Raw genomic sequence first — 23,146 nt, forward strand, 5'->3', positions numbered from 1 at the left:
AAGTGCACTAGTCACAGCGGCATTTTTATAATCTCCTCCAGAATAAAATGGCTTTCTTGAAATAAAGTCAGCTTATATGGATTTTCAGTTTCAATGGTCAAGGATTAAAGGAAGCTTGTTGGACAAACATAACTCATTCATGCCTCATTCACCTTAAAAGGCATACACACACACACATCCCTCTAGAAATAAGCTGTTGTCTTATGTGTTGGAGATTGAAAAGCAAAATCTGACATTAAAGCACTGTGATTAATATATGACATAGCCAGAGTACTATGTTACGCTTGATTCCCCTAAATGTTTGAGCTCCTGTGACTCTCTATGGTGTTAGGCAAGAGCATATCAGTTCCCTCAGAGCCCTGCTGTATGAGAAGCATACTTCTAATAGGAAACCTGACTGGAACCACCTTGGTTTGGGATAGATTCATTGTGACAACATTTAACCAGTCCAGCCACCAAAAGGCAGGCAGCTCGACAGGCTCATTTCAGTGCAACCCAGAGAAAAACATGTTGCCTTGGCTTACTGGTTCATAACGATTTACTGAATAATGCAGAATCAAAATAGCTTGAGTACTTCTCTTAAGGCATTTCTGACAGAGTTTAAAAGTGCATAGTGCAAGTCTGAGTTAAGATGAAGAAATCTGAGAGGGTCACAAAAGTTTATTTTGTGTCAAACGTTTTCCTAATAGAATAGAACTCATTTATGATGCAAGCATTTTGGATACAGGTTAACTGTATTATATTAAGCTTATAATATCTGTGCTTACTATAGTACTTGGGGCAGCATGAGTATAGACATGAAATATTTATTTAGCAATGAATACTTGCCTTAGAAGTGAAGTGAATAGATACATGTCCCATTTTGGAATAAGGTCCTGATCGTGATAAAGAGTAGCAGAAAGGAAAGTGTTTAAGAAAAATCCCTTGTAAGACTCTTCTCAGGGACTGAATTAGGGCAAGAAGATCTTGCATTTAGGAGAAGACAAATTGTGAATTTGTCTTAGTTTCTTTGTGACTTATTTTACCTAAAATAAGTCAACAAGTCTGGCTTGTGAAATACCTAAATTACCTAGTATATGGTGTCAATATTGAAATTTGTAAGTTAATCACAGTGTTGCTGTTGTTATTTTTAAATAGGTTGGAGCCCAGCCAAGAAAGCAGTTATCTTCTGATTCAGGCTCTTCTATTAGGGCAGGAACATCCATGTTTTTTTCAATTGTAGGCAACATGGTAAGGTTGTAAGTAACCTGTGGTTACTTGCCAGAAATTTTCTATTGATAAGACTGATAAAAAATAGTCTGTAGGCTTTTTTCGAAAATTTGGAATTTTTAAGAGTAATACCAAAGCAGTACAAAACAATTTAATCAATGTTATTCAGATAAAGGTATACATAGAACTAGGGATAATAATAAATATGAATCACAGCAAAACCTTTCTTTACTAGGACTCAAATGGCTGGTGATACTCAGTGACCAATTTTGATCTAGCACATACCAAAAAAATGGTGTTTAACTGAGTAAACTATTTTGGAGAATTATAGAGTATTATGCAGTAATACCTCTTAAAGTTGAATCAGGGCTCAGTTTTATTATAGATTAAGCTGTTTTCAACATCTCAGTCTTTGGCTACATTTAGATTTACTAAGCTTTGATGATGTCTACTAAGATTCACAACTCTAGTCCCCACTGATATATTTCCTTATACCAGACCAAGCTAGATGACATAGAAAATCAAGCCAAAAGGTATTTAATAAAGCAGAGCGGACGCAAGAGAAACGATAGATATAACTTTCCATATGTAAAGGGGCGGGGGGAGAGAAAGAGAATCAGCATTTATATAGCACCTACTATGTGCCAGGGCAGCTAGGTGATGGAGTATATAAAGCATCAGACCTGGAATCAGGATGACTCATCTTCCTGAGTTCAAATATGGCCTCAGACACTTAATAGCTGTGTGACCCTGGGCAAGTCACTTCACCCTGTTTGTTTCAGTTCCCCCATCTGTAAAATGAACTGGAAAAGGAAATGGTGAATCAATCCAGCATTTTTTGCCAAGAAAACTCCAAATGGGGTCACAGAGAGTCAGACATAACTGGAATGACTGAACAATACTATGTCCCAGGCACTAAGCTAAGCGCTTTTTATAAATAATATCTCATTTGATTCTCACAATAACCCTGTTAGGTAGGTGCTAAATACACATACACACACCTCTCCATATATAAAGGCATAAACTATTCCATAGATCCCTGTGCTACTCTTTTGTGAGACTGTCCATACCTAGGCACCATTTCAACTTTACCCCAGCAGGCAAAGCAAAGAGACTCTCAGGTCACAGTCTTCATTCTCTCCTCCTTTTCTCTTTCCCCTCTCTTTTTCTTTTCCTTCTCCATCTTCATGGAGGGGAGGGGAGTGCTGATAATCTTACTCACCTGCATCAGAGAGCTCCCTCAGGCTTACTTCGTACTTAGGTTGGGTTAATAAATTCCTTTCAATTCCCATTATACTTCTGGAAGCTAAAACCATATATGCATGAAAATTATTTTGGAGCTACAACATACTTAAAGAAGATGTTTAGCAAACATTGGATCTCCTGACCCTTGCACTTCATTTATACAACTACAGCCAGTTCTCTATCTTCTTAATGTTATAAAAGAAAATATACTTTTATAAAGTCAGGTAGACCCAAATACCAAAAAGAGTTTGTGCACATAGATGGAAAATTTAGATGATTGGATCTTTTTTGCCTTCTAGTTCATATGTGCTAGTTAATTAGGCAAAACTTGTGTAGGAATAAGGAATGGGTGCCCTATTATAATTGAAAGAGAATACCATTGGGTATTATGAAGCACCCATGCAAAAAAATTACCAGTATTAGCTACTAAGAATTGATGTTGTCCCACCTGCTTACTGCAAACATTGCAAAAACTTGCACTGATTCCAGACACATCTAACACTATTGTTTCCCTTTTCTGAGATACTGCCACATGCCTCTATTACTCTTCATACTGCTAAGATTATAAAAATACATGCCTATAGTAACCATATCCCCAAAATCGTTTCCCTAGATTTTAAAGAGGCGATAAGTAAAGACAAATGACAATAAAACCTTGATTTACTAGGACCCAAATGGCTAGAATGCAAAATGAATCAGAGGTGAGTTTTCCCCCTCTAAAAATCTATTCTGTTTGGAAAAGGAACAAAATAATGAGAACATGAGGTCAAATCTCAGACACGTATCTTAAAGCAACTTCCAAAGTCTTTCTGGGGTACTGGTCTACATTTAGGCCAATCTCTATAAAATAAGGAGTCTATTAGACTAGATCATTATAGAGTTTCCTTCTAGCTCTAAATCCCATTATATTATGCTCCTCTACATATTATTGTGTTGTTGGGCACTGATACTCAGAATGATGACTCCAGTGTAGACATGCTCTGGGCAAGATAGAATATGGTGGTCAAGCCCAAAAAGACCCTGTCTGGTGGGGCAGGCTGAATATGTTAGTGAGGATCTGATTAAGTACCAAGAGATTATTTCTCCAAGGAAATGTTCAGGGTCCAGGGCCCTCTCTGGGGATAATAAGAATAGATATTAAGGAAGAAAAAGGTTTACACCTTTACTCCTTCTCTCCACATACTTCTCTCTATAACCCAAATAAAATAGAATTTTGTAAGCAAGATTTGTACTGTATTTGTCCTGCTAACTCCCTGATATAAATGATAGCACAGAAAACATGCCCACTAACAGCAAACATACGTGGGAGAGGGAAGAGGGACAGGCAACTTAAAGAACAGCATTAGAGTTCACAATGGCTTTGGCAAGTTAGTGAAACAATCAAACTATTAGAAAAGAATGGTATGGCAATGCATCAGGAACAGGATTCAGGGAGGAAGAAACTAATTGCAGAGATAGAGGACTGGAAAAGCCAGATTTTAAGGAAGTCCAACAGGAAGGGGGGGAGGAATTTTGCAGTATAATTAGTTCACTAATTCATAAATGAATAACTGGTATCTGATCATTCTTTGATGTGACATATAGGAAAGGAGTTCTCCTTTTATCCATCTTGCTGCCTTTTCTCATCTCCCAACATGGATCATCATCCATATCCTAGTGTGGATACAACTCAAGGCTGTTTAAGGGACCCACTTTTTTCTCCACAGTCTTGTTAAACATCTATTATTTCCATCATCACTTCCACACAGATAAATATAGGATTTATATACTCTTCTGGAGTTTCTAGCCTTAGCTTCAGTTACACATTACCAAGTGCTTATTGTACATTTTAATCCAAAGTACCAGAGACATCTTAAACTCCAATGTGTCCAAAATGGAACTCAAATATTCCCCAAATCTACTCTCTCTTCCTAATTTTACTATTTTTGTCAATGACGCTGCCATGCTCCCAAACAGGTTCTCAATTTGAGAATTATCTTCAATTGCTCCCTCACTTTCACCTCACAAATCCAAAAAGTCACTGAGTCTTGTCAATTCTGCCTCTACACATGCTTTTGCATCTACCTTTCTTTCCACTTATGTGGAGACCACTCTAGTCAAGGCCATCTGTACCTTTTGCCAGGATTATTGCAATAATCTCCACATTGGTATCCTTACCACAAATCTCTCCAGCAAACCATCCTCCCCAGCTGCCAAAGCAGTATTTCCAAAGCACAAATCTGCTCATCACTCTTCTGCTGTAATAAATTTCACCTGCTCCTCTTACCTCTAATATCACTCACAGCCTCTGCCTTTTGATAGGTAAAGCCCTTCACAATCTGGTTCCAATCTACCTCTAGGAGCGACCTCACTACCAAAATACATCTATTTCTAGTTGTACCATTTATCCCCCACTGTAACTATAAAAATCATATTTTAAATTGCAAAGAGCAATCGAGTAATGATAGCACAAGTATTATTTTCTCCAATTTTTAGATTGAGAAATTAAGGTTCTAAGATCAACAAGCATTTATAAAGCACACTTATTGTCTAGGCACTGTTTTAATCTCGGGGACATGAATACAATGAATAAAACAATCCCTACTCTTGAGGAGCTTATGTTTTAATAGGGGTGGACACATACAAATGTTAGGTAAAATACAAGGTAGTTTGAGAGGGGGGCGCTAAACATTAACTGCATTAGGAAAGCCTTCACATAGAAGTTAGTGTTTGACATGAATACTGGAGGAAAAGAGGCATGCTACGAGATGAAGATGAGGAGGGAGCACATTCTAAGTATGGAAATGGAGCATAGTACAGGAGGAATAAAAAAGAAGGCCACACACCTCCTCCTCACGCATTCTATGGTTCTATAGAACTAGCCTTCTCACTCTTCCAAATACGTGACATTCTCTCTTGGGGCTCTGTGGCTTACATGCTACCCATGCACTCTACCCTGACCACTGTCTCCTGGAATCCCTTATTTCTTTTGAAATTCGATTCAAATGGCAACTGCTATATGAAACCTTTCATATCCCACTCATCTACTAGTGCCTCCCTGACAACATTAACTTGTATTTCTTTTGTATATTTCATATACTTATCTGTGTAGGGATTATTTTCTCCCTGTGATAGGGCCAAGGTTTCCCACCTTTTCTCTGCAATAGGAATTTATTTCTCCTAAAAGGCAACAAAGTTGACCCTGGGAATTGATTAGTCTCTACCTCCTTTGACACAGATTCCTAGTCACCTAAGGCCATAAAAAGTCCCACCTAGCCAACTTGCTTGATTTCTGAAGACCACAGAAGTTATAATCTGTCCTGATGACCAGACACATTTCCTTAAAGAGACAATGGTTGGGAGAGGGGAGGGAGGGGGTCCACAGAGCATGAATGGCACTTCGTCATTGTTGCATATTCTTGCTGTATTAAGGCAAAGTAAATGTCCTATTTAACCTTCACTATGTTGAGTGCCTCATTTCATCCTAACTTTCTACCTTGAATGGGGTACTGACACTAAACCTACTTCTAAACATTCTCCTTAAGGAAATTATGTGTGTGTGTGTGTGTGTGTGTGTGTGTGTGTGTGTGTGTGTGTGAGTGTACACATATATACATATATATATATACATATATATATACACACACACAAACTGAGGGCTAATATTCTTTTGCTTTTGTCTTTGTATTCTTTGTATCCTCCATGGCAACCTGAGTATCTGGCACATAGTAGTTGCTTAATAAATGCTTGTTTGATTTCACCTCAATTTTTCCATTAATAAACGGAAAAAATAAAACTTGTTCTAGAGAGGTAGTGTGGCATGGTGGACAGCCATAGACAGCCTTAAAATCAGGAAAACCTCAAGACATTCCTTTGACACATATTAGCTGTGTAATCATGGGCATTTTTAATTAAGTAACTTTTCCTTTTCCTCTCAGTACCCGTTGGTGATTCTCTAAGATTCTAAGTTCATATTGGGAATTCCCATGCCAGAGAATTCCCTAGACTCATTAAACCACAAATCTAGACCGAAACATACACACACACACACACACACACACACACACACACACTTGTACTATTTTCCTCCCAGGATTGTCATGAAAGTAATCTTATTTTTAAATTTCAAAGAACTATGTAATTGTAAGAAGTTATGATTATTATACTCAAAGAACCTTGGAAACAATGTCATAACTCTAGGTTAGTAAGTGGAGTATTAGAAGGAGTGGCAGGCCCTTGCTGCTCCCTCTGTGTGTTCATTCTCTAGAAATTAAAAAAAAATATATGGTCTCCTCCATCCTCCATCAATTAAGGCACCAATGTTTGATTAGACTGTGGAATCTTCTGATAGTGCCCATCAAAAGATCTTCCTATAATGTCCTGGGTAATAGAAAGATTCATATAAACCTACAGGTTAACTTGAACCAATGTAGTTCTCCCTTTTATTGTCCACCATCAGTCCCAAACAGGCCTGAACCAGTTCATTTGAACTGAACTTAAAAGGCAAGTTCCCTGTATCTTCTCTAGTAACACAATGCATAGATCACCAACAAGCTTGAATGACCAAGGGGCAATAGATTTTAGTGCATACTTTTCCCCTTGAGCACCACCTATTTTAGTCCAGAGTTGTTGTCAGATTTAAAATTGAATTTAAATGGTTATAGAGAACAAGAAACTTGGGCAGGAAGTGGAATGACTTTTGGATTTAATTCATACAAACTGAAATCCCTGTCATTTCTGTCAACATCTATTATGTTTAGGAATTATTTCTTCCATAATGAAAGCGCCTTTCATTTTTTTAGACAACATTTGGAAACAAAGCCACAGGGAAAGTTCATTAAGGGACCAAGTCTTTCCTGAAAAATATTATAATCCTACTTTTTATCTAAATCATTATAATATACTTATTTTTAGTAATAATACTTAATTACCTTAATTTTAGCATTAAGGTTCTTTGGTGCTTGTTCCAAACCCATAGGAACTAAATTTTTCAAGTGACCTTTTAAACATATAATTAAAAAATAATAGAGCTAGCAAATTCAGTAGTAGAAAGATCATTAAGACATCAACTGTGGTAGAATCCTCTAAGACTCTGAGTTACAGAACAGATGCCATACAGAAGGATAACCCTTCTGTAATTTCAAGTCTCTATGACTTAGTCCTGAATTGCCATCATATACTCTTCCATTTCTATAAACTCATCTGTGTGCATTAGCCATTTCCTCAAGGCTTTTTTTGGACATATTATGGTTAAATTCATATGGGTTATGCCCATGAAGGACTTTTTGGTTCTTCATAAGGATCTCAGCTATTTCATAGTTTCCTTTTGGAGATAAACCTGTTTGTATCATATTCAACAAATCTAATGGTATGTATCTATTGCCAGTCTTCACTATTGCTTGGTGAAGTGATATCTACTTATTCTCTAGAAGTGTTTGTGTGAGCTTTTAGCCAGCATATTACATATCTGAAGAATGCATATAAATCTTCTTCATCCTTTGTGTTCACCTTTCCACAGCTGCCCTAGGGTGATGGGCCTTGCCTTTCATTACTATTATAAATGTTTTTATTAGGATATTTTTCAAATCTGGGGTTATTGTTATCATTCCACCCTTATCTTTTTGAATTAGTTTCAAATAGAAATAGTCAGTTAAGCAATCACTATGTATCAGACACTGTGTTACGGACTTGACTCAGGATCATCATTTACTTTATTGATCACTTACATTTAATGAATAACTGTTTGTTAAAAATGAGTAAAAGTATTGGGGCATAATATCATATCATAATAAATTTCAACAGTGATGATACCTATGTATGTATATAGTGCTTAATGGTTTACAAAGTGCTTAACTTGCAAAACCTCTTCTGCTCTTCCTTTCTCAAGTCAGAGGTGGCAGCAGAGAGGATTAAGTCCTTACAAAAAGCTTCACCATTTGCCAACCCTAGGTGGCACTGGAGGGCAAGGGTGGCCTAGTAATTCTTATCTAACAACATCAACTCACTTTGACCAGTTAGGAATCACTCAGCTGATGCATGTTGCCCTCCTCTCTCATTGTACTGCCTCTCAGGTACTCATCTTTCACTTAAAAAGTCACAACTCTCCCAATTTCCCCATTCAAATCAACAGTTCTCATAAAATCATTCCTTGGGTTTCAAATGTTTGTATAATTTTTAATTTTCTTACTTTTATTGTCTTTAATTATAAAACTCATATATGCAAATTAGTAAAGGTACCCATCATGCCTTAGCTCCCAAGTCTCCAACAAGGCAATCTGTCTCTCTGGTGCTCTTGAAACTATTTCTTCTCACTCACATTTTCTTTCTTTCTTTAAAGAACTTTCTCTGTCTCCTTACAACACTAAACTGTTTTCACACAAGCAAAGCATCACTCTATCTTACTGACAAAGGGATTCAAGTCCTCAAATCTACACCACAGATCATTTTCTCTCCCAAACTGACTAAAATCCTTTCTGAAAGTTGTTTCTTCATAAATATATTTTACTAGTATGTATTAAAATAATATTCTTTTTCTATTCATATTATGTTTCAAAGTGTTTGTTCAAAACTGTGGCAATATCCTACCTCATCTGAAAATCAGTTTTAATCTCTTTCTTTCTACAAAAGCATGCACACTTTTACAAAACAAAAACATTACTTTGTAAATGAGTGGGCAGAGTCAAGAAATCTTTTAAGCTAAGCATGTTTCACTATTACTGGAAAAGCCTAGGGAAAAAAGCTGGTCATATTACCACTTTCTTAGGAAGTGCCACTCATTCTAAATCGTACTATATTTTCAACAAATGAAATTAATTATTTGTATCTGGCCTGGAAGAGAAGATTGTTTTTTAATGTCGTATGAACAAATAAAGCTGCCCAAGTTTCACACTGCCCTTAAAATAGCAATCAACTCCTGGATCCACACAAACTATTAGAACTATGACTCCAATAAACATCCATACTCTAAATGGACAAAAAATAGCAAACAACTTCCATTCAATTTTTAATAAAGATCCCATCCATGTCAAAAGCAAGCCATAAACTTACTAGGACCATATGGGATCATCTGGAGGGAAAACGAGAGAAATTTGTCTTATTACATCACATTAGGTTTGACATTGGGAACATGTGCTTTAAATATCTGTACAAACTCCCCTAATTAAAAGCAATCATGGTGTGGTGGCTCATCTCCCTCAGTGGGATGTATGTGCGGGCTTGTTAATAGGAAGCAATGTCCCAAATGAACCCAGGAGAATATTTTAGTGTGAAAATGAATGATGTCAGCCTGGCACAGATTCTGCCTGGGTCTATTTGATAGAATAGTTGCAATAACTACAATCAAATACAATTTTAAAGAAATGTACATTAAAGTAATTTTGACACAAAATCTGTGAAGGGAAGAGTGTTATTTCTCCAATGCCAAAGAGGGCGCTGCTGCCCGAGGCTGTCAGGAGGAGGTACTGAGCAAAAGGAACTATTCAAGTTAAAACAGATGGAACAACTCGACAAAAAGAATTTGCAGCACTTGTCAAGACACCAACTAGCTGACTCCCAGTGCTGACAGCCAGCAACAGTTAGGAAAATGCTCAAAAGATCAAGGACTAAGAGGTAGGAAAGGAGGTAACCTTTGTATCACCAACCAAAATGGCCCCTGGTGGTAGCTTTTCACATCTCTGCAATTTGAGTGCATTGGCCTGAAGAATAATCCCATAGAGGGGTTTCATCATAAACTACCAGTGGGAGGTAGCAATCTTGATGAATTTCATCAGCAAGCCAAGTCTCCACTTGACTCCAGACCTTTTAGGTTATGGGTTGTCAGAGAAACAGAGAACTTTCAAAGTTAGGGCTTTTCCATTCTTCCACTCCCAAGAATTATATGAAAATGTCTGCATAGAATAAAATAATCTAGTTTGCTCAGTCTTGCTGAACAATTTCCTGTCCATGGTCTCCATTTTTTCACTCATTCATACTTTGAGCTATGTGTAGTATATAAAGGCCAATAGTTCTCAAAGAAACTTGGAAACCAACTAACTTGGAAACTAACAAGCCATACCAACTGGTTATAGTTTTAAACCAATTGATAAAATTGCCCCATTCAAACTATGAGCCTGCTACTATTTACATGCTTGGATCAACACTGAAATGAACTCAGATAGCCTATAAAAGGTAAATGAGTATATGAAACAATAACAGGATAAATGAATACAATTGCATGATCTAGGAAGGTTCACCAGAAATTACTTGTGCTAAAAGCTTCCTTGAAAATTTTCCACCCCTACATTTAATTCATCTTCAAGAAAATAAAATCAGTTAGGTGTTATTTTTTAATAATTTGTTCTTCAGGGGAAAAAAGTATTTTTATCCAAATTGAAAAATCTGTGTGAAAATTTTGCTATTATCCTGTAGATTGTACCCAAAGAAAGCCATTCTTAGGATGCAAACAAGATGTGTTATCTTCTCCATCTAGTACATTCAGTTCAACTCACATTTACTAAATATTAACTGTATGCAAGGCAGTGCATTTGTTAATGGAATACTCAAGGTTTCATCATCATGGAGTAATGGAAAGAGTACAGGGTTTAAATACAGAAGACTGAGGTTAAAGTTTGGATTGCCCCTTCAGCTGTGTATCCTTAGCCAAGTAAACTAAATTCTCTGAATCTCAATTTCATCGTCTATAAAAGGATATTATTTATACTCCAACCTCACAATGTCTTATAAAGTTTAAAACTATATTGTTATAACATCAACCCTTCCCCTGTTACAGTTGTTCGGATCAATTGTGGGAGAGGGAAGTCTTGAGGGCAACATCAAATACTTAAATGGATTTCCCTAGGTACTGTATTGGACCTAAATAGCTCTGGCCAAGTTATGAGGAACAGGTTTGTCAGGAAGAACCTGTATAGCTAAAATCAAAATCTCTTCTGAGCCAGGATATCACATTTATTAAGTTCCATACTTTTTTCCTTACCACCTGTGCCCCCTGAAGGTTTTATTCCCACTCTTGTCCTCATGTGTAAGTCCTTGTATATGTGGTTGGACTCCTCTGTCTGCCCCCAAAATATTCTTCTGTTACTGTCCGATAAAGTGTTTGTCAGAGCCTGGGCCATTGTTTAACTCTGCCCCACATTTCCTCTACTGTCAGCAACTAAAGGAAGAGGGCTAAGAACTATAAAAGAGTAAAACTAGCTATTACTCTTCAATGCAAGCTCTGGTTCACTTCAGTTGTAGGAATTGGGAGTACTGTAGGCTGGCAATCTTATTCTCCTTCCTAGAAGCTGCACAGAGCCTCTCATACTCCATTCTTCTATGATGTGCACAGGTGCCAACCTTTCCAGCCCCTAACAAGTAAAAGAAATTCACAGATGTCCCATATTAAGATTTGCTGGCTGTGCCTTCAATCAACCAACCAATTGATAAACATTTAAGTGCCTACTGGGTGCTAAGTACTATGCTAAATGCTAGGTGTACAAAAAGAGACAAAAAATTCATTCCTGCCCTCAAGGGACTATGGATCTAATGAGGAGACAACATGCAAGCAAATACACACAAAACTAGCTATATACAAGATAAATAGGAAATACTTAACAGAGGGAAAGCACTGGAATTAAGAGGGGTTGGGGAAGGCTATAAATGGGACTTAAAGGAAGCCAGGGAGGTCTGTGGTAATTGTGGTGGAGGACGAGTGTTCCAGGTATGAGAGACAGCCAGAGAGAATGCCTGGAGCCTAGAGATGGAATGACTTGTTGATAGAACAGTCAGGAGGTCAGAGACATTGAATCAGAGAGTATGCATACAGGAATGAGGTGTAAGACTGGAGAGGTAGGAAGGGGCTAGGATATGAAAGGTTTTAAATTCCAAAAAGAGTATTTTATATGTGTTCCTGAAGGCAATAGGAAGCTATTGTAGTTTATTGAGTAGAGGGGAAATTAGTTTAGTAGCTGAATGGTGGATGAATTGGAGTGGGGAGAGACTTGAGGCAGACAGGCTCAACAGTAGACTATTGTAATAGTATAGGCATGAGGTGATAAGAGCCTTCACTAGAATGGTGGCAACATCAGAGCAGAGAAAGAGGGAATATTGAAGAGAGGTTAAAAAGTGAGATTGGCAATACATTTGGATATGAGAGATAGTGAGGAATCCAGGATGACTCCTATCCCATAATCATCAGGGTCCCTTATACAGTTATCTGTATAACTACTTGTTCCTATCTATTCAGTCAGGGGAAGTTTACGTCTTCTTCCCTTTTTTTTTTGTTTTGAGGTATCAAGCTCAGTCTGCTTTTATTTCTAGTTTTGATTTCTGATTTTTCTTAATAACTTTTGTCTTTATGCACTTTTATTTCCAAATATATCTTTTCCCAGAGAGACTTCTATTATAAACAAATCAAAATGACTAAGAGAGGAAAAGGCAGGTCAGTAAAACTAATCAAAAACATCAACCGAATCTGCTAGTATCTAAAATATTCCATATTCACAGTCCCCTTACCTCTGCAGAAAAGACCAGACTTTATCATTATAGTTACATAGCTCTCAGTTTAATTTTATTCTTGGTTGCCACTCTTTCCATCTATAGTGTTGCAGTCAAACCTCAAAGCACTAAGTAAATATCAGCTATTATTTTCTTTCCTTCATTTATTTCCATAAAATATATTTTCAAAGCAAAACTAATTTAGTGACTGGAAATACCATGCATGGAGGATCTTTTATTTCACATCCTGCTGTCACCGTGTGTGCGTATGTGTGTGTGTGTGTGTGTGTATCTATGTCTATATATCTATATATACACATGTATCTATATTTTATTTTGCTTACTTCATTTTGCATCAGTTCTTGTCAATCATCCATGTTTCTTTACTCTCAGTTTGATCAAAATTTCTTATGACACAGTAATATTCCATTATATTCATGGCCCATGGCTCATGAATGGACAAAAATGGTTTGGCCATAACTCCCCAATCCATGGGCCTCTACATTATTTCCACCTCTTTGTTTTTCAAGAATAATTATACCAATTCATAATTTCACTAACAATGAATTAGTGTGCTGTACAGCATGTTCTTAAAACAAAGTTAACACGTTTCTTGGAAATACACTGAGGAGTTTCCATTTCACGTACTTGGGTGGGGGGAGAGAAAGGTCTACAGCATATCCAAAGCAATATACAAATATAAGCTATCCTCCATAATTATAACATTTACTGAGGCACTACTAAGTATAAGGCATAAGGCAAGGAGCCAGGGATACCATGAAGTAAGATACAAATGTCCCCCCCACCCACCCAAAGGGGCTAAACATCTACTTTAAAATAAAGAACGCAAGATAAAAAGATGAATAATCTTACAAGGTTACATATACCAAGTATCAAATGACTGGCATAGAAAACAAATAATGCTAAGAGTTTATTCACCCACTATTGTTAATAACTTTCCAATTCTGGGACTGGGCATTCAAGCCTTTCCATAACCCTGCACCCCCTTACCTTTCCAGTCATACTTTAAATTACTTCCCCATCTCCACATTTTGAAATCCTACCTTTTAGTTCAATTTCTGTCTCCTTAAAGAATCATAGAATTTTAGAATAAGAATCTCCAAAAGTCACCTAGGTTAATTAATATCAGGAATCAATCAGTCACTCAGCCAACAAGAATTTATTACTCCATTACTATGTGCCAGGCACTGTGCTAAGGACTGGAAATACAAGGAAAGGTGAAACCACAGTCACTGCCTTCAAGGTGCTTACATTCTAATAGGAGAGACAATGCACAAAAATTGTACATACAACACAATATAAAGAAATAGAAGCTTATCTCAGAGGCATTAGTCTCTGACATAATAGCCATGGTGGGGATGGGGAGAGAACAAGAAAGACCTCCTGGAGAAAGTAGAATTCGAGGTCAGTCTTGAAGAAAGTCAGGGAAAGAGAAGTGAAAAAGAAGAATTTCTCAGGCATAGGGAACAGCCATGGGAAAGGGACAGAGTTAGGAGATGGAGTATCTTGTGCAACGAACAGTCAAGTGGTGAGTCACACTGGATCCAAGACTGTGTAGTTTTAGTTGTGATCAAGACAGGCTTCATGATTGATGATGTAAGGAAGGTGGGATGAGACCCATTTCCCCACCCTCCAATTGGTTAACTATATAACCTCTGGGATCATGCTACTGCATGGTATCCAGCTTGGAGTATGACCCCTGTAAGTAGTTGTTGTATGGCTACTTAATATTTGTGAATATATTATAGTGCTATTGCTAGCTTGTAAACTTTATGAGGCCATCCAGTTGTATCTTAATTATCTTTGTCTTTTCTCCAGCACTCTGACACAGAATAGACGATTAATAAATAGTTGTCCATTAATTGAACAAAAGAATGTTCAAAGAGATAAATTATTGAAGACTAGAGTAATTGAGGCATATCTCAAAGTGATGAAACTTGAACTTGAGATTGAAGAAAAGGTAGGATTTAGATGCATAGATAAGGGAGAGACGGAAGTGATTTCAGGCAGGAAGAATCACTTAGCAAAAGGAGAATCAGAAAGAAAAAAACAACCATAACAGGTCTAGGGAGTTGAATAGTTTGGCTGGAGACAAAGGCTAGTAGTGTAGGAGAGTTTTTGGGGAAAGGGGATAAGTAGGGGGCTCAGACTGTTAGAGCTGGAAGAGAACTTTGAGAAGATTTAATCCAACTCCTTAATTTTATCTTTTATGTTTTAATGCTTTATTGAGACAGTTAGGTGGTGCATGGATAGAGCACTGGGTCTGAAGTCAGGAAGACTCATCTTCCTGAGTTCAAATCCAGCCTCAGACATTTGCTAGCTGTGTGACCCTGGGCAAGTCACTTAACACTGTTTGCCTCAGTTTTCTCATCTATAAAATGAACTGGAGGAGGAAATGGCAAACCACTCCAAGTATTTTGCCAAGAAAACCCCAAATATGGTCATGAAGAATTGAACGCAACTGAAAAATGACTCAACAATGTTGTATTTATATCCTTTGACCAAGACATAACAGTCATTATGAGAAAAAAAAAAAAGCCCCTCATCCCTATCTTGCCTGTCTGAAGTTTGAAACCTTCACTGTGACAAAGAACATTCAAAAACATCTAATACAGTGACAATGTATACAACATTCTAAACAGAGTTCATTCTCACTTTTCTGCTATTAGGAAGAAATTACCTTCCATTTTGGTAATCTAGGATCTTCACAATTTTGCACTGTTTTGTTTTTCAGTTACTTAGAGTTATAAAAAGTGATCTTTTCCTTATATTGTTATGGCTGTTATTTTGGTTCTGCTCTTTTCATTCTACATTAGTTGATACAGATCTTCCTTTGTTTCTCTGAATTTTTCATATTTGACATTTCTTTCTAAACAATCATATTTCTTTCCACTTCTATGCCATAGTTGTTTTTTTAAGCTGTTCTCCATCAATGAGCTGATACTTTGCTTTCATTTCTTTATCTCCACAAAAAAAAAATGTTGCAATGAATATTTTGTTATACGCTGGACCTTTGTTTATGTCTCTATTGTCCTTGGGATACATGCCTGTTAATAGAATTGCAGGGCGAAAAGGTATACACTATTAGTCACTTTTCTTAAATAATTCTGAATTTCTGTTCTAAAGAGCTGGATCGCTTAAAATATGTTCAAATTTCAATGCCAATCTTGCATTACTACGCTTGTCTTCACACACTTGCTTCAGCATTGATTCTTCCTTTTTGTTTTAATCATCTTTTGCCAGTTTGCAGTCACTCCCTTAGTTTTTCTAATAAGGAAACTAAAAGTCAGAGAGGGAATATAACTCTTTCAAGCAATGTAAGTTGACAAAGCTGAAACTTGGACCCAGGTATTTTGACAAGTCCAATGTCCTTTCTATGAAGCATTCAAGGCTAGACTGGAGAAGACTCAGAATATGAGGCTTAGGAGTTACATCTTTAACCAGTAAAGGGGGGGTGTGCATTAAAAGTTTTGGAGCTTCAGCATCAAAATTAATCTGACGAAGATGTGCAGAAGACATTAGAAGGGGATATTGGAGTTAGGGTTCCCAAGAAAAGTGGCAAATACAATTAAGGAACTTGGAATTTTTGTACAAATCCAGGCTTTGTAGGAACCAAAAGAGGTCATCAAAAGCCAGCTGACCAGGGCAGGTAGGTGGCGCAGTGGATAGAGCACTGGCCCTGGATTCAGGAGGACCTGAGTTCATATCCAGCCTCTGACACTTGACACTTACTAGCTGTGTGACCCTGGGCAAGTCACTTAACCCCATTCCCTAACTCCCCACCCCAAAAAAGCCAGCTGACCAAAATCACTAACATCAATTAACTAGCATCCTAGCCAAAAAAAATGTACTAATCCCATATTGTAGATTTTTTTTAGGTTAGTGTACCCCATCAAACACTGGGTTTTTTACACTATTTTTTGCTAGATTAGATGCTCTCTGCAGTCTCTGCTGACACTAGGAATTTTTGATGTAGTGACTAGAACTGCAGTATCTGTATTTTATTCATTTCTTCCTTACCTTTTGCTTTTTTTCAATATTAAGTTCAAACTGTCTTTAGTAAATTAAGATAAAAGAGACTTCTAAAATTCCTCATTTTGTCATGTCAAGTCAACAAGTTTTTATTAAGTGCCTAAGATGTTCCAGGCACTATGATAAGTGTTAGGGATATAAAGAAAGAAAGGAAAAAAAAAAAAAAAAAAACACAGTCCTTGCTCTTCAGAAGCTCACGATCTAATGGGAAAGAAAACATACAGACTATGAAGAAGCTCGGAAACTACTTTCATTGACTTAAAATGTCACTACCCTCAAAACACCCATAAGAGATTTCAGGTACTTCTATAGAATTTAAAATTTCTATTAACACCTAGAGTGAATGGAATCCAAGGTTTTAAAGACAGACTATGTAAATGTCATTCTAGTACTGCTCAGCCAACTGTCAAATGTTCTAATTTAATTGCCTAGTTTCAACAGTCCCACCCATTTACATACTCATTTAATGGAACCAAATTTCTACCCGCTCCTAAATAACAACATACCTCTTAACATCTTTTTAAAATAAGAATATCTAAAGATTTAAGGAAAGAGAGAGAAAGGGAGAGGGAAAGGGAAAGGGAGAGGGAGAGAAAGGGGGGGGAGAGAGAGAGAGAGGGAGATGCCAAGTCTAGAGGAAATTTTTTTTGGCTCTATGCCACTTAAATTTTTATCCTTTATTATCCTTAGATTTCTATAATCTGGTTATAGACATACATACTATAAATATTTTGGGTGTACCCAGATATTTTCATGTTTGTCTTCATCATGAGAATGTGAACTCCTTGAGGGCAGGTATTATATCTGCCTTTCTTTGGATTCCCAGCACTTAGCAGAGTGTCTTGCATATAATAGGGCCTTGATAAATGCTTTCTAACTAATTGCAGTCTGACACTTGACTACATGCTTTCATTAGTTTGCTTTCCAGACAAAGCCCTTCTGTCTTCTCAAGCCTAATTCTGGACCTAAATGTTGTTTCTCAGTCACCAGAGAGGACAGCATGGGCCTGTCTCTTGTCGAGTTTCATTTCATATAGATTATATCTATGTGCGGTATGAATTGATTACTGGTCTTGAGGAAGTATGAGATAGTGGGATGAGTGTGGAATTTGGATCGCCAAATCTAGATTTCTGTTCCTGACTCTGCTACTTATTCTCCAGGGCACTGGGTAAATCAATTCAACTCTGGACCTCAGTTTTCTGATATGTAATGAGTGGATTAGACTAGATGACCTCTAAGTTCCCTTCTGGCATTAAATCCCATGATATTTTATTAACTAAAGATTTGTACCTGCAGACAGATCTTCATTCCAACCTCATGATCAATCAAGCTAATTTTTAGACATATATTTATATTCACAATTTAAATCAACTCTTTTTTGCCATTTTCAGTTGGTAGGTGTCACAGTGCCCAAAGTCAAGCAGACCTGAATTCAAATTTGGCCTCAGACACTTCCTAGCTATGTAACCTAAGAAGTCATTTAACATTGGTTGGCCTCAATTTGCTCAACTGTAAAAGGGGGATAATAATAGCAGCTATCTCCCAGGGTTGTGAGGATCAAATGAGATAATTCTTAGAAAGTACTTAGCATGGTGCCTGCACATAGTGGGCACTTAATAACCCCTAATGTCCTTCCTTTCTTCCACTGACTTTTGGCACAATAGGGCAGATAAGGAATCTTTTAGGAATTGGAAAAAAAAATCCCTGATCTTTACATTCATTATGAATACTCTGATAGCGAGCTTACAATTTAGTAGGGATAAGCTGCATACACAGTCTGCCATATTCCTTAGTTATAATATTCTCCAGGGCTTTAGAAGCAGCAAACTTTTATTGAAGGAATACAATGCGGAAGGCCCTATGCTGAATACTAGGGATAGAAAGAGACTATATAAATGAGAAAATACCTACAAAAGAGGAATGGAAGGGCCAAGAAGGCCAAGTGCCTCAGTTCTGTAAATTTCATTTAACATATTTGGCAACAATTTTTGGTCATATTATTTTGCCTGAAATCATTACAGGTAGGGAGTATTTCATGAAAATTAAATACAGCCTTTAAGGAACCAAAATGTTAGTTTTATATGTAGTGAGAATCTTTTGAAGCCCAAGATGACATCCATACTAGAGGGGCCCCAAATCTTGTTGGTAAAGTGCCTTTCAGTGACAGATGTTAAACATGAAAAAACACTACCCATATGCCAAAGAGGGTTATAAAATTCACATTTATGGCTATCTATGTATTTTCAGTGATGTTTATTCTTCTGACAAAATCATATCCTACAGTAAATTTGTAAGGTTTCTCTATCGTAAAATCTGCCTGCCATAACTCTGGGATACTTTGTTTTTAATTTCAGTACTATTTTTAAAATTCTATATTTTAAACTACTTCATCTTTTTATTGCTTCTAATTCCTTTTAAATAATTCACTTTGATATCTATTCATTGTTTGAAATAAATGACAGAATAATATCAAGTGGTGGACAACTTATAAACAGCAGATAAAGACAGTATAATCTGCAAAGAGATCAGGATGTGGCAAAGGAGGAACATCTTGAAGGCTAATGGGTGTATTAGTTGATTTGGAAGGTCAAAGGAGAAGATATTTTCTTGTTCTAAATTCTGAGATCCATCATCTTGACAGTATTTACTGGAGTCATAGTTCATGAACTGATAGAAGGCAACAGAAACCATAGCACTACTGTGATGCTTTGGGGCTTTCTGATTATGAGGTGAAATGTAATCAGTGAGTAGAGCAGATGTCAGCCAATGAGCAAGGTCGCTTCCACATTCTGAAGGTCGACTATTTACAGCACTGCAACTTTTTTGCTGTTATTAAAGATAATGGTCCATTTACTTCCAGTGATGTCCCCCCGCCAATGCATCATTATGGCATTGGGGCAGCCTTGGGTACTCAAAGTCTAGGCCAAAGGAATGTAATCTCTTGCTAAATGTAAGCTCTTATTAAACTAGAAAAACTTAAGTATGAGTCCACTCCATTGTCCAATGACTGGCCTATCCAGTTTTTCAGAGGCTGATTACCAGGCTGGCCCCAAGATGAGAGAGATTTTCAGCCAGAGCAACTCTTAAATACTAGTAAGTAGAGGAGTAGTTATGATAGGCATTGGTGGAAGAAGTATCCATGGTGATGACAGCATAGATCCTGAAGTATTCAATGGTCTATTTCTGAATTGAGGGATATATCTATTTCTTGGCCCTGCAGATGAACATGAAGAACTTATCCTTGAATTAGATAGGAAGATAATAGGCTTGCTCAATTTGGAGATAGTGTGTTTTGTTATTAAGGGACCCAAGTTGTTCTTTGCTAGTTCTTAAATAATAATATTTCCCTGGTGAAGAAGTAGTATGGGATAGTGGATAGAGGTCTGGTCGTAAAGTCAGAAAGACCTGGGCTTAAGCCTTGCTTATTATGAGTTGTATGGCTACTGGCAAGTCACTTGACCCCCGTATATAAGACTCTTACAGAGGAGTTACTGACCTACCTAAGTGGAAGGAATTGTTTTGTTTTGTTTTAATCTCCCACCCCCCACCCCCACACTGGGACTTTCCTATCCTGACAAAATTGCAAATCTGGACCTTTTCTCCACCCCCCAAAAATATTCTTTGGTGATGACATATGGTTGAGAATCACAGAACACCAAAATAAAAATCCAGGTCACCCAAAGGACAAAGGAAAGACATGAAATTTGTCTAAGTTGACTTAATCCTATTACTAGAGAAAATATTATTGTGGAAGGAAGGCTAGATTGGAAGTCAGAGGACCTGGTTTCTATTTCCAGCTCTACTACCTTCTACCATGTAGCCTTGCACAAGTAACTTAGCTTCACGGTAGCAAAACACAACTTGATGTGTAATTAATTAGATTCTTGAGCCACTGGGGGGAAAATGTAAGGTATAAACAGATTTTTGAAAAGGCAATTTATATTGCCTTTTCTACCATTTGTGTAAACTTAGTTGTAACTAGGCAGAGTGACTCAGGCTTTGTCCCAAAATAATGGAATTTAGAGGGCATTGATGCCACTTCTACATTAACAACTTAAGAACAGCTTCTTTCCCCTTGAGATCCCAACTCATGTGACTCTGACCATACCCTTACCCTGCTAAGCTTCCTCCAATATAGAAGCCTTCTTCATCTATAGGGTCACAGACTTTCTGCTATGGATCTTACACCCCAGGTTCTCCTAGCACTGCCTACCACTGAATTTGTCTTAAAAAGTTGATTTGAGAGTATTTTTCCTGCTATTTACCCCAAGTGTATATTAAGTCACTTAGAGGTAGAATTGCTAGTTGTTTTTTTTTCTCTCTTCCTTCTCTCCCTCCCTCTCTTTCTCTCTCCTCTTCCTTTTATCCTTTCTTCTGTCTGCCTTCCCTTCTCTAACCTTCCCTTCCTTATTTCCTTTTCTTCCTTTTCCTTTCCCTCCCTATTCTGTCTCTCTTCTTCCTTCCTTCCTTCCTTCCTCTCATCCTTCCAGAGCATCATTTTGAATTTTTTGAACAATGTTAAATATGTCAAAAGCAAACTGGATTACCTTAGAGGGCAGTAAGACATTTACCCAATAGGCTATGCGGGATGTAATTTGGGTATTTTTCATGTGTAGTGGCAGTAGGAGTGAACATGAATGGCTTATAATCCCTAAGAAACTCTGCTTTGTGTCTTGGTTCAAGTTGCTTTATGAAGCTATTGAAAATCTGATCATAGCTGACCTTTTCATCATGTATAGGAACTAAAGGAGGAAAGAACTTTCTGTCATTTAATCCCACATGCAGTTGTTGTATATCCTATTTTATCTTCTGTCTCCATTTTTGATGTGTAGAATATTTAAATTATCTTGTTAAGACATGTTAGATTTTGTCTACTGCACTGTAGGAATGTTGTAAAGTATCAGCGCAGAACATAGAAAAAATATTGTTCACTGTAGACTTATATAAATTTTTATTGCCAGAACTTAAAGATGATTTTATTACTCAAGAGTGGAAGACTCATGAGTATATTATGCAAGTCTTCCAAACTAGTGTTAATAATATCACTTAAAACTCCCCACAGCATGACATATTTGCCTTGTACTTTTTATATCATCTTGGTTACATCTTTACTGTATATTTGCTCAACCCAAAGTTAAACATGTATCTACAAACTAATGATTTTTTTTAATAGGCACTATCTTTTCACAAGTCTAAGAGTCATGCAGGCAAAAGGTCAACAAAAAGATGTTTGTATTAGAAAGTCATTAACATAATTAACATAGCTACAAGCAAAGGATGGAGGCAAGATGGTAGAATATAGGCAGCAACTCAGCTGATCTCTCCCAATCATCCCTTCCAAATAACTTTAAAAGAACTCCTCAAAACAAATTTTGAAGTGGCAGAGTCAAAAAAAAGTCAGAGGGAGATATTTTTTCCAGTCTAAGGCAACATAGGAAGTTGAACAAGAAGTCTGTGATGCCATGATGGGAGCCAGCCCAGAACAGAGCAGCAGCACCAGCTACAAACCTTGGAAATGTCTGGAATAGGGTCAGCAACACAGTGTCTGGAGCTCTTAGCCCAAAGATGATAAGGGGGATGTACAACTGATCAGAAAAATAGATTACAGGGGATCCTTTGCTGGCACTAGGTGCAGCTGGCACTAAGTGGCAACTCTACTACTCATAAGTTCTATGTCACAGTTCTAAGGCAGAGAGGACAACTAGCATTTGTGACTGTAAGGGAAAAGGGGCCCTTCCAGGGTAAAGACCAGAGCACAGATCAAGAAAGCAGTGACCACATCTCTCCCTGGATTACACCATTTTGGAAACACCCAGAACATGCAGATCCCCAGAACTAGATCAGAAAACAGCACCACAAAAAACCCTGAAGTCCACCCCAGGTGACCAGAGCTAATTTTAACATAAAGTATAAAATCAAGAAATAGGCTGGGAAAATGAACAAGCAATAACAACAACAACAACAAAATGTTAAACATAGAAAGGTACTATGGTGGCATGGAAGACTTAAGAAATAAACTCAGAAGAAGACAAGGTTTTAAAAATAGCTACAAGCAAAGCCTGAAAGAAAAATGCTAATTGGACCCCAGCACAAGAAGAATTCCTGGAAGACCTAAAGAAAGAGATAAGAGTGGTAGAGGAAAAATGGGGAAAAGAAATGAGAGTGATGCCAGAAAATTATGAAAAGAGAA

The sequence above is a fragment of the Vombatus ursinus genome, unplaced genomic scaffold (genome assembly GCF_900497805.2).
Source record: "Vombatus ursinus unplaced genomic scaffold, bare-nosed wombat genome assembly UNPS02014770.1, whole genome shotgun sequence".
In the NCBI taxonomy this organism is placed as follows: domain Eukaryota; kingdom Metazoa; phylum Chordata; class Mammalia; order Diprotodontia; family Vombatidae; genus Vombatus; species Vombatus ursinus.